This window comes from Miniopterus schreibersii, assembly GCF_964146895.1.
Source record: "Miniopterus schreibersii genome assembly, chromosome: 5".
Lineage (NCBI taxonomy): Eukaryota > Metazoa > Chordata > Mammalia > Chiroptera > Miniopteridae > Miniopterus > Miniopterus schreibersii.
Window position 1 is genome coordinate 34271692 of NC_138106.1, and position 13292 is coordinate 34284983.

Consider the following 13292-nt stretch of genomic DNA (forward strand, 5'->3'; position numbering starts at 1 on the left):
TTAAGGTTACTGCAATATCGATACAATTGTAGATTTTTTTTTAAAGCCTCCTCAAAGAGACAGATGTTTGGGCTGATTAAGAATTGAGGAGAAAACCTGCAGCTGCACCAAGGAATAATCTATTGGACAAATATTTTAATAAAAAGATATGAAGAGATCAGCCCGACCTTGCAAGGTCTTCTGCTTTTAAAAAATCTTTATCAAACCCCTATTCTATGGCTTCAATAAACAGAACCCATTACCTCACGGCATCTTTTGTTGGCCCCATACAAGAGAGAACAAAATGGTTATTCAGGGGAACGCTTTCGATTTTTATTGTGGGTAGCCTGCACAAAGAGCCGTGTTATTGTATTTAAAAGAACCATCTGTAGCAGAAACAATGGCATCAAATTATCTTTGAATGCCCACTGAAAAAACATAAAGCTTTTTTTTTTTATTCTTCTTCTGTACGGTGGGGGGGATAGAGCAGTGTTAGGATAACTGACTTTTTTGTTGTTCTCTGGGTGCATTCTTCTCGCTCCCCCTCTCTCTCCCCCTCACCCTCTCACTCCTCTCTCTCCCTCTCCCTCTCTCTTTTAAAAAATCAGCCATTTGGGGTTTTAAGCCATAAACGATTTTTCTTGTTGCAGGGGATTGCAGTGGCAAAGCTAGGCTAGGTCTTGGAGGCTGGCGCAAGGCGAAGCGGGTGAAGGCAGGAGGCTGATGGAGAGACTGGGGGGAAGAAAAGCCGAAATGGATTCACGGTGCCTTGGATGGAGGGCGAGAAGGGAATGGCAAGCTCCTTCAACTGTTCTGTCCGGTGAGAAGTGATGTAGCTTGGGCTGACAAGAGGCTCAGGGAGCCCTCACGTTCTTTCGCTTTTTTACCTGCCAATCAAACTGCTACAAGACAACACCCTGATCTGCCATGGACATGTAAGTAGTTTGCAACCCAACTTTGACATTCACTGCTAGCTCACTCCTCTCCGCCCACCCCACCCCCAACTCACTTTATTCCCCTCTCATTCTGTGTTGTTTTTTTTCTTTTGACCTTTAAGAGATCTGGAAATATACCCTGAGTGGCAGTCATTTAACACAGGCAGATTTTAGTCTGAAAGCGTTAACTTTTGGAATTAAATGCTGATTTTGATTTCGTTAAGAAATGCAGAAATGAAGTGACATTATTTTATTCTCTTCTGAACAGTTTTAGTGCTGAACATCAGCAGTTGCCTTGAAAGGGTGTGTTTGTTTCTTTTTCTATGAATATGAAGAAATCTGTGAGCCCCAGGCAGAAATGCACAAATGGAAAATTCAGGCTTCCATTTTAAGAATGTTAAATTGTAGCATTTCCTCCCTACAAAGAACCTTCTCCAGGCCAAGATTGCATAGAATGGAAGGAGTGATTTGAGCCAAAAGGTAGATGTCATTAAGGGGTTGCTACTATTTCACCTGGCGTCTTCCTATTTTGGTGATGGTTGGGGGCAGTGAAAGACGAGAAGGAAAAGGACATGGCGACACCTCGTTTTTTATGAGATTGTCACTGACATCTAGAGATGCAAGAGGGCAGGATAAGCAGGAAATATTACCTGAGAGAAGGAATTACAGAGCATGGCGAAACTGGAAGCTGGGGGGGCTTTACGGGAAGTTGTGTGAGGGTCGATAGGGGCTTGTTCTCTGGCGCCCTCTAATGGCAATTTGAACCAATGTTTTACTTTCTTCAGTGCTGCGAAAAGCAGCTGGGTTTTTGTTGTTGCTGTTGGTGGTTTTTCCTCCTCAGACTTAGAAACTAGAGTCTATTAGTGAAGTAAATTGATTGTTTTCATCCCAGAAACTTATGTATATGCCTTAAAATTATCAATGTTTTCTCCTCAAACATCCCCTCCTCCCCCCAAATTTTGTTAGACTAATAGAGAAGGAGAGGCTAATGGTAAATTGATTTATGGAGGGTGGCCCTTGCCCAATTAGTAACTCAGAGAAAGGGATTCCTTTGCTATCTGAACATCATTCTGTCTCTTCTAATATACTCAAGAGGTATAGGAGAGTAGGATGAGGGGTAGAGTGGGGAGGGATGATTTGGAAATTGTAGATTCTGACACCGACTCATTATAATACAATTTAAAGGGGGCTCTTAGGAACGTCTGTTATTGCGACATGTGGTGGTCAGGGGGCTTTCCTTCCCGCCTCCTTTTTCTTTTTTCTTTTTCTTCTTTCTTTCGTTCTTTTTTTTTTTTTTTAATTTGGTAGATAAAGGTTAATCTTGGGCTGAATGATAGAGCTATGATTGACAAGAGAAAAGGTGTTGAGGGCAGGTCGCGCTGTCTTATTTACAGCCCACTGCTTGCTGTAGAGTCTTTGTTAGGACTGGAAAGCTAATTTAGTGCTGATCAAAAGCACCACAGAGTTAAAGGACTGGTAATGACTGCTAATTTCATTTCAGCCTCATGCATCCCCAACTGCTGTAATTAAAGACACGCTATTTAAATACAGGTGAAGGTTTTTGGGTGTGTTTTTTTTAAGTTGGGGTGGGGGTGGGTGGATTACAATTTTATTTAGATTTCATCTTATACATGGGTGTTATGTAGTCCAACATCAGATATTTTTAAAGAGCCCCTTCATGTCATTTATACCTGGCTTTGCAGAATCGGCTGTGTGAAATGTGTCAATCACATAAAAGCTCCTGTTTAAAGAAAGAAAGGGGAAAAAAGGATGCAGAGGAGTAACTGTTTAGGGGGAGATTTAAATATTTGGGTCTCTTTTTTCCCCCTTCAAATTAATAGAAGGGCCTTCGGAATAGCTAAAGTATTTGAAACTTGGAGCAGGGTTAACAGGCCAGAGGGATCAGTGTCAGCTTTTAAGACTTCTAAAAAGATCATGTGAACAGATGGAAAAATATATTTTTAATTAAATAATTTCCCCCACACTGTAGCTGCAGAGTTGGCTCAGAAACCGTGTAATTCCTCAACCGATAGGAGTTTCTTTATGAGAACATCAAAGCATAAAAAGCTCTACATTTTCGTAGTTGGTTAAAATTGATAACCACCTCCCCCCCACACACACACACACAAAAAAAGAATTTAGTCTTTAATCTCTTTTTATCCACGAAGACTAAAGCTCTGTACTCGACCCCGCGAGCGGCTTTCGCCTTCCGGGGCTGGAACCCGGCTCAGATGTGAAGCGGCACTGAGCCGCCGCGCAGGTTCGTGCCCAGCGCCCCCTGTTGGACACAGTAGGAGCTGCGCAGCGGCAGTCCCGAAAATCGCTACAACCTTGCTCAGGGGTTAGATACAACTCTTTATTACCCTCCAAAAAGGAGATGGGGCGAAGAAACAAGTTTTTATATCCTTTAAAGATGATATAATTTTAATCCAATAAAAATTAAAAGGAGGTAATACAATTTTAATTCAGTAAAAAGTATAAAGACTAACCTATATTTCTCCTCCTCACATCCCAGCCACCCCCTACTCCCATTTGGGTTTGGGACTCTTATTAAAAGATTCTGTGATAGTAAAACAGGTAGAGGAGCATGATTTAAAAAACAAAGAGAGTTTTCTTCTGTAGCAGTGGAGAACCAAGCAAAAGTTACTTCTCCCGTTCTGTCCACATTCAAAAATAAGACGGAAGATGCTGCTGCTTGCTGTTTTGACGCTGTCAGCTGCATCTTAAATGCCATCAGAGGTCCTTCAAGTACTGGAACTGAGTGTTTGAGAAAAAGAAATACTTGCTCCTTTTTATTTGTTTATTTACAGAATGTAATTAAAAGGCCAGTCTATTCTTTGAATGTTTCCCATCCCCCAAACCAATCTTGATCAAACTTTTCCTTTCCCCCACTAGCGGCTAAATTCCAGGTATTATTTAAGACACAGGTGCCTGACTCCTTTCCTCTGTATCTCAGCCCTCAGGGTTTCAGGGAAAGTGTACCAATGATAAAGAGTACTTTCTTTTGAAATTCATCATTTTCATTGACCAGGAATCCAAATTATCCTAGGGGAAAGAAGACTGTTTTTACACTTCCAAAAACTACTTGTCTACATAAGAAAGAGCTTTCACTTTTTCTTTGGTCAGCAAGTGAAGACAAAAGTACATCCTGCATTCTTTCAGAAAGATAAACTATAAAAATGAGACATCCTTTGAATTTAAAACAATGGGAAAATATGGGTTTATTTAGGTGTTTAAAATTAAGTTGAAACAATTCGTATGCTAAATGAACAGATGAGGGGAGGTACTTACATTTTTAATTTTTAGATAAAAACCTTAAGAAGTTTAGGGCTTGCTTTGTTTTATTTATTTTCCGAGTTTGCCAGTTGAAGGAAACCAGCTAAATGTTCGAGCAGAATTGCTTTTTAAGGTATTTGTACTGTGGCTACACAAGTTGCTTATGTTGACCTTAGCTTTATTCCTCCTGCCTCCCCAGATCAGCAGGTCTGAGGCTGTGCTTTTAGGGGAATCGCTGAAAACAATTTGGCGCAATGAGAGGTGCCTTCCCCATCCGATTCCAGAGTCGGGTCGCGGCTTCTGTTTCTCAACAAATTAGTTCGGATACTGTGGCAGGGAAAGAATCAAGGTTTTGGATCCGTTTTTACCTGGAATGCTGTGGAAACGAGCAAGCGGGATTCCCTGCGCCAGACCCTCCTACCCGCTGCTTTCCCGAGGGACTAGGACCGTGTCGGGGACGCCACGCCGGGGCCCGCTGCGGATCCAGCGCCAGCCCCGTAAGGGGACCGGCGGGGCGCGGACAGCCGCGTCCCCGGGCAGCCGGCGGCGTGGGGGGCCAAAACCAGCGGGACCCCTGGAGGCGACCCACGAAGTGGGATACGTGCCTGCAGATGGGAAGTGATGTCGAATTTGCAATAGCAGAGGCCCGGAGATTTTGACCCCTTTCCGCCCCCTCGGGGGTCCCAACCCGTCGGGAGAAGCCGGGGTGGGGGGGTTGGGGAGCCGCACCTGGCCGCGGACAGGCGGGCCGTGAGCCCCCAACTTCCCGGGTCCCCAGGAGAAAGCGCCACTCCTAGTGTAGGACCCAGAACCAAACAAGTGGGTGGCCTAGGCCTGGGAATGCCACCCCGCTCTCCCAGCGCAGTCATTTCTGTGGCTTCAGGCGGCCTCGGCCGCTGCCGGAGCCCCGCGGCCCGCCGCCCGCCACAGCAGGCAGCGCTTCCCGGGCCCGGGTGCGCCCTGGGGCCGGGGTGCGCGCTGGGGCTGGGGCGCGGGCTGGGGCTGGGGCGCGGGCTGGGGCGCGCGCTGGGGCCGGGGCGCGGGCTGGGGCGCGGGCTGGGGCGCGCGCTGGGGCCGGGGCGCGCGCTGGGGCCGGGGCGCGGGCTGGGGTGCGGGCTGGGGCCGGGGCGTGGGCGGCCGGCTCGCAGCGGGCAGAGCCGCGCTGGCCACCGGCTGCGCTTTTCCGCCGCAGGACGAGTTCTTTAGGGGCGGGGCGGGCCTTCTCGGCCTCCTGTCCCCGCGTCCAGGCCTGAGCCCATGCCCGCTGGCTGGGCGCCCTGTTTTGTAAGTAGTCCATCTTGCCCGATTCTGAGGGAGACCCAGGAGGATGGGCCAGGCCAGCCTAACTGGGGCCCAGTGAGTCGGTGCCAGGCCCTCAGCCCCCTCTCCTCTCCAGCCCATCTTTCCTGGTGAACCCAGGCCTCCCTGTGAAAAGCCTGTAGATGTGGCTTGGAGTTTGTGAGCTCTTTGGGGGTGACTGATCGTTAAGACCGAGAGTCAAGGATAAGCCTTCATTTTATTAAGTTTGCTTTTTTTTTTACTTTGTTTTTAAACTTTGAAGATACCTTAGTTTCTTGATCCAACCCTGAGACAGCGGCAGCCGCCAGGGAGAAAGGCCAGCCAGGCCTGAAGTTGCTGAGATACAGACAGATACTCACCTCTCCACCACTCAGCGGGCAGATAAACGCTGCCAGACTGTGGGTCCTAATCCAGGGCCCAGCTGCTGTGTGGTTTGCTGAAGGGTGTTGAAACCACAAGTACAACTTGACACCATTGAGCCCATGGTGCTTGTCAATAATCTGTGAATTAGGTGCAGAGATTGTCACTGTAGATCATAACAGTTTCTGAAGGACTCATTACAGCCTATCGTGTCAATGATCTTCAAATTAAGGAGGGAGGGTGGGACAGGAGGGAAGAGGAGTGGGGAGAGCCTACAGAAAGGGAAGAAGGGTTGGAGGGGAGATAAAAGTCAGAGCCCCAGCTCCCAAAGAGCCTTTAAAGATTATCAGGCTAGCGATCTGAGAATTCCATTGGGATGGGTTTGGAAGCCCAACTGCATTTGAGCCAGAGCTGGAAGGGGGTGCTAGGGGGGGTTGAGCAGAAGTGGGCCCCTGGGAAGGCAGACTGCTCAGACATTTCTTTTGAGGCCAGAAGAGCTTTTGGGAGAGGGCTCCAGATGTCAATGGGAGGCCTTGAGGATGCCAGCCCGCCCAAGATGGGTGTACACTTTGATTTAGAGCACTTTCCAGGGTGAGCCACAGCTGCAAATCTTTGAAAAAAGAAAGTGGGTAATAGTTTTGTTTAGGGCTGATGGTGATTACAGGGTGATTCTTCCCCCAGTGGTTTGCTTTCCGCTTCTTTTCATGCAGACAGGTGAAAGACTTTCTCCCTTTTCCTTTGATAGCATATCTGTCCCTTAAACAGATCTAATGTATTTCACCAGCTTGCTTTTTTGGGGTACCAAACACCTCTGCCCTCTGAAGTAGCTTGTAAGTTTATATCATGTCCAATTATACTTCTGAAGAAAGAAGACTAAAGTCCCTTGCTACAGGTTGAAAAGGGCCAGGACAAGAAAACACGGTCTCCCTGCTTGGCGGATTTCGGTGCAGTGAGTGTAGCCTGGCAGGCATTGGGGTGTCATTCATGCGTCACTTAGGTTTGTTTTTCCCACAAAAGTTGTGGTCATGACTAAATGAACTATCACAGTTGGAGAATCTGAAACAATCATCTTTTCCCTAAAATGAGGATAACAATCCTAGTCACTGGAAAATTGAGGTTCTAAGGAAGCCCCTTTCCTTTGGTGTGATTAATTGCACAAGATAGTGTGGTCAGTCAGGGAGATGTGTATTTAGACTCCCAAGCAATGATTTAGAGGTGTGAAACTGCCCATGGGTTGTTGGGCCCATTGCAGTTAGCTCATGGTGAGGTTCGCCAGGTTTTTGTTTTTCATTCCTTTCTCCTAATTTTTAAAATAAAAATCACAGGTTCTTCCCCCCCCCCCCCCAATGCAACTGAAAACCACTGGTGACAGCTCTTTAAATTTTCATGGTTTTTTTTTTTTTTTAAAAAAAGGGAATTTCTATTTTAAAGAATTAGATCATTTAATGGCCACGCTGTATTTTTTCCCCCTGGACAACAGCTGCAGAGCACAGACAGAATTTTATGTTAAAATTACTTGTTAATTCAGAAATGAAGTGAAATTGTGAAGCTGGAATATATGACGGATGTACATATATAGGCAATGTTATAAGCAATATCATGGTTATTCTATATAGCCCTGAAGACATATATAAGTGATTATATATTACTTTTGTTGCTATAATTTGAAGAGGAAAATATATTTAGTTTTCTAACTACTGAATTCTTCTAAAAATGTACTTATTTCATCAGTGGGAATTAGATGAAAGAGAATGAATATAAAAAGGAGCTGAATGCAGAGCAGCTCTGCATTCCTTAGGTTTCAAGGGTCCTTATAGCTCTTGAGTGAAATTATTTGGTGAAATTGGGTCTGGAGTGAAATAGCATTTGTTATCTCCTTGTTCATTTGTTATGTGTAATACCACTTCTAGAAATTAAAGGCAGGGTACTGAAGGGACAGACAAGAAGAAGAAAATATGATTAAGCAATTTTAAATTGCCAATCTACCATGCCTCCGTAAGCATATCTATGCCTTAGTCAATACAGAGGGCCAGAGGTATATGCTTGTCTTTGTATCATCGAGAAACATTTATTCTAGTTCCCATCAATAATCCCTCTCACTTTCAAAATCTGACAAGTTTGGCAATAGGAAGAAAATGAAGGAAATGTAGATGAAAGAGTTTCTATCATTTTGAAAATTGCTTTATAAAAATTGAAGTGTCCCCTCTGGGATTTCCCGTGAGGGATCCTTTACAGTTACCTAAAGCAAATGTAGTTTGCTTACAGTATAATTCTATTCTAATTTTTGCTCTTACTTTCGCTATCCTGTTTCCAGCTTATGTCTTATTATTTTTTTGAAAATATGTGTTGCTTTCTTAAGGAAAAGAAATCCTCTAATACCTTTCTTTCCCTCCATTTATCTGTGCTTCATAAACCTTGGAGAATCAAGTGTTGATCATTTTGGAAGTCTTGTGGCATGCTCCAATTTGGAGTGATTGAAGTGTTTTGCAATTTAGTGGGGAAAAGGAAGCATTTTTCAAATTGGCTTACACCAGTCTCCTTACTCTGTAATTCTCAGTTTTCTTGTGTTCGGGGATAAATATCAATGAGATCTCATCTTACCAGATTGTACCGGCATTGTCCTAAACATTGGAATTTTCCTTTATTTTTGGCTTTTAAAATCAGGACATTTTCTTGGGTTGCCATACTTCTCTTTTTAGTTTTATTTGCCTCTGACTTACCACACTGGTATGTTCTCTTTCACAGCAGCATGATCACTGCTGTGGTCACTCTCAGCGGAGGTAGTTGGAAGGTTAGGATCCGGAGGAAACATGACAAAAAAGGGAGAGAGAGAAAAAAAACACCCTTCTTTTGGCCAAATCTGGCTCCTAATACATTTAGCCAGTTCCAGAATTAGAAAGCTTTTCTGTACATTTTCTTCTATTTTTCTCTCCTTTTTCCCTTACGTAATGAAATTAAAACTTTTGGAGCCCACAGTTGACATTTTTCAGAAAATTGAGTTATCAAGGCAGTAATTATTTCACGGGGAGATAAAACTCTCATAGCCCTAACTGTCAAATAGGGCCCTTTTCAGATTTTAATTACAAAATAAAATTAGTCTGCTCTTCCTCAGAATGGTTTGTGAGTGGTTAAACAGAGCTTTCCCCCCCAATACTGGTGGTCGTCGTCAAACTCTGCTAATTAGCAATGCTGAGAAATTCCAGTTAACAAGGACATTCTCCAAGACTCTGCAGGTTCCCTGCCGTTTGCCTTCATTTCCATAAGAAGATTAAGAGAGGAGAACACACTCAAATGCAGATGCAGAAAAGAAGCGTTTTTTTTTAACAAGCATCATAATAGTAAGATGCTTGGCTAGTTCTCACCTAATTACTGCAAGTTAAACCTCTATTTGCCACTAAGGAGAAAAAATAAGTCTACAGTCCCCTATCCACAAAATTGTTAGTTGGCTTCAGATATAATACTTGAGGAAGGATGAGGGGGAGTTTAGGAGAAAAATATCAGTGCAAAAGATTTTTAAATAAAATTGAGCTACAGTTAATCAGTTAAGGATTTTTGGCTGGGGCCTATCGTAGAACAAAATCAAATCCAAATATCTCAGAAATTAGGCATTTTTAGTCTTAATTCCTAATCTTGCTCTGAAAGTGTGCTTTTTGTTGCCCATGGGAGGGAAAGGTTACACTCTCTTTAGATTAAGCACTTTCAGTTTTCATCAATTGTGCCAATGGGAACGTTTTAAACTTTTCGGAGAATGAAGCACCCTCTTCCAAGTTTTATTTTGATTCCCTAGTAGTCAATTGTGTGTTGTTGTTAGTACTGTAGCTGTGTTATAAACCTAAAGCAGTACTGCTTCTGTCACCTATTGTGATTGTTATAGTTGTTATTATATTTAGAGGCCAGTGATAGTGCTGGGTTGAAATAGAGTGGCCAGTGATCTGATTTTTTAAATTCATATGTTCTAAAAAAAAAAAAAAAATCTAATGAGAAAATTGTTTCTGCTATCACCATCTTCTTTAATCTTACTTTCGTAGCACATTATTATGCATAAACACCAGCCAGTTAGTTTATTGCCTTGATAAGTACAGCAGGCTTAATTAAAATAAAGCTGTAAATAAATGCAACCAATGATAACACAATTGTAATGTATTTCCATAGCTTATTTATATGATAAAAACAATTAACAAAAGACCTAGCCAGCCCCTTTAACCTCTTAAATGAATTATTATAGAGTTCAGGCACAAACACATGCATCTGAGAATGTATAAAAGCTTTTATATATCATCCCAAGGAAAAATTTGTGCTTCTTACTACTTACTACAGTGAGAGAGAGAGCGAGAGAGAGAGAGAGCGAGAGAGAGAGAGAGAAAGAGAGGAGAGAGAATTCAAAACATTCGCTTCTACAACCATCCGTTATTAATATTTATTTTAATACATATACACCACCATTACCCACACCAACCCCTTGGTTTTATCTTCAAACTTACTTATCCAAAAGCTTTCCCCCCACCCCCTAGTTTTTGGAATAATGCTACTAAGCACAGACCAATGCATACACAGTCATAAAGTGAATGCTTGGTCTGCCCTTCGTGGCGTCTGGACAATCCTAATTCATTCATATGTTGAATCTCATAATTTAGACCTCTTTTTCTCATGGTTTAACCTCCCACTTATCTCGAGGTTATATGTGTCCATTTCTAAGTTAAGCAAATTAAATATGACTCTTGTGACGTGGTTCCATAGTGTATACGGTATGTTAACTTCCCTTTTGTCTAGAGTATGTGTAATTTGATCTTCCTCCCATCCCCCTCATGTATTTTTCTTTATTTCCAAACACCTTCTATTAAAGGTAAAAGCCATAGTCTTGGAAAAGCGAATCCACCAGTAGGGGGCGCACCAGCCACATCCCTGAAACCGAGACGCACTGAAAAGCTAGTGGCCGTCTTCTCTTCTCCAGGTCCACGCAACCTTTTTTCTTTCCTAGCCTTCGTGTCCGAGATTAGCTTAATATTGCACCTCGAATAAACAGAAGACATTGCTTTATTTTGAAAAGTGACATATTTATGCGTTTCGAGAATGCCAGTCTCTTCCTTCTTGGGTGCCCAAGAACTAAACGAAAACAATCCATAACTTAAGAGGAAAGGAGACCAAAGGGGGGGGGGCGGGGTAGGGGTCGATTGGAAATAATTTATTAAGACAAGTCTGCTGCAGGATTCTTTTTCTCAACTTTTCTGGGTTTCCAGTGAGCATACTTATCTTGAGTTTGACAAGAACAGAAAAGCTTGGGAGGGCAGAGATTGAAGAAGTTGGACTGGGGGTGATGATGGTTATGGGAAGGTTAGTAAGGAACAAAATACTGCAAAGTTTTGTAAAGATAATAAATGGGATGTGGCCGATAGATACCATTCGGTACAATTTCTTAGGGTGAGTAAGGATGGATCAGGGGAGGAGGAGGCGGAGAGAGTGTTACAGAAGAAAATAAGTAACCCTGATGGTTTAAGCCCTTTATCAAAAAGAAATGGCATCAGGGATTTTTTTTCTCCCCCCCCCCCCTTTGTAGTCAAGTGCATTTTAGCTACAAAGATCCCAACAAGAGAGTGGAAGGAAACTTAGACGGGGCTTTGTTTGACTCCGTGTAGCGACAACAAGAGAAACAAAACTACCTATTTGTAACGGACGTGCTGCCATTGCTCTCCGCATTGAGCGCCTACCTATTGAAATCTTTACGTCGGGACAATGGGAGAGCGGCTAAAATTACCCTCTTGGGTCCTGGGCGGGCAGGATTTCTGAGCCCCTACCCCCGCCCCCATCCCATCCTACTGCAGCCCTGGCCTTGCTGGGCTCCCCGGTTTTCCAGCCTTGGCCGCAGGCCTGCCCGCTGCCTGCACCTGTGCCTGGCGAGCACCACCCAGCCTCCCAGACCTGGAGCCCCCCGCCCCCCGAGCGCAGCCCCCAGCCCCGGGCGGACGCGGCAAGGAAGTCACTGCGGGGAATGCCGGGCTGGTTCTGCTCGAGCTCTGGGAACTCCGCGTGGGAGGGAGTTGGTAGCGCGGCCCAGAGGCCGCCTCGGTGCAGCGCCGCCGCGCCAGGAAGTTGAGCTAACGCTCCGCGCAGCCTGAGCGCGCCCGTCGGCGGAGCGCTTTCATCCCCCAGCCTCCCTTTGAAACCCGCACGGCTAAAATCCTTCTTTGGGGTAGGCTCGGCAGGAGGACGGGGAGAGAGGCCGGGCGTCCTCTGGGCGCGGACTGAATGGAGACTGGGGGGTGATGGGCCGGGGTTAGGCAGCCGGGCCGCGGTCCCCACCCCTGGGCCGAGCGGGCAGGGAGAGCGCGGCTGCGGCCGCCTCCCCGGGCCTGCCTCGCCTGCGCTCGGGGCTCGGCCTCGCAGTCCGAGCAGGGCTGACTTCTAGAGCAGAGCCAACGGCGGGGAAGCTAGGAGGGTCTGGAGGACGGAGCTTTCCCCGCCACCTAACTTCCTGCCGGGACAGCGTGAGCAGGGGGTGAGCGAGAGTGGGCACCTGTGGGAAAAGAGGGGCGAAGGGAAGAGCGAGGTGAGGGAGACGCGCTGAGAGGCTGGAGTTGGGGGGAAGTGCGCGGAGGAGCGGGAGAACAATGCCACACCAACTGCCCGCTGTTTCCTGAAATCCTAGTAGGACGGTCGCCCCGAACCACCCACTCTGCCCTGCCCCACCCCCACACCTTAGCGGCTTCTCGCGCCCCTTCCTCATTTCAGCAGCCCGCACCACTACGTAAATCAGAATTAAGTTTAAAGGAAAAAAAATCGCAGTCTTAGTGCTGTTTACCCACTTCCTTCGAAAAGGCGTGTGGTGTGACCTGTTGCTGCGAGAGGGGATACAAAGGTTTCTCAGTGGCTGGCGGGCTGGCTGTGGGAGCGCCTCCCCCTCCCTCCTCCCCCGCCCCTCCTCCCCCCTCCCCCCGCCTCCCCCGCGCGGCCCGCGGCGCGGCAGGCCCCGCCCCCTTTCATGCAAAACCCGGCGGCGAGGCTGAGCTCGAGTGGAGGAGCCGCCGCGCGCTGATTGGTCGCTGGAAACCCATTTATTCCCTGACAGCCCCCGTCACATGGATGGTTGTCTATTAACTTGTTCAAAAAAGTATCAGGAGTTGTCAAGGCAGAGAAGAGTGTTTGCAAAAGGGGGAAAGTAGTTTGCTGCCTCTTTAAGACTAGGACTGAGAGAAAGAAGAGGAGAGAGAAAGAAAGGGAGAGAAGTTTGAGCCCCAGGCTTAAGCCTTTCCAAAAAATAATAATAACAATCATCGGCGGCGGCGGGATCGGCCAGAAGAGGAGGGAAGCGCTTTTTTTGATCCTGGTTCCAGTTTGCCTCTCTCTCTCTCTCTCCCTCTCTCTCTCTCTCCCTCTTTTCTTTCCCCAAATTATTCTTCGTCTGACTTTCCTCGCGGAGCCCTGCGCTCCTGACACCCCCGCCCGCCT

General features: G+C 45.9%; 1 long non-coding RNA gene across 1 annotated transcript in view; it reads left to right on the plus strand.

The window, feature by feature from the left end:
• The first annotated feature begins 448 nt into the window (after window positions 1-448).
• LOC308557399 overlaps window positions 449-13292 on the plus strand; it is a 44121-nt gene continuing 31277 nt past the window's right edge. The window contains exon 1 of the long non-coding RNA XR_013998829.1: window positions 449-914. This is a non-coding gene — a long non-coding RNA (uncharacterized lncRNA). The remainder of the gene's footprint in view (window positions 915-13292) is intronic.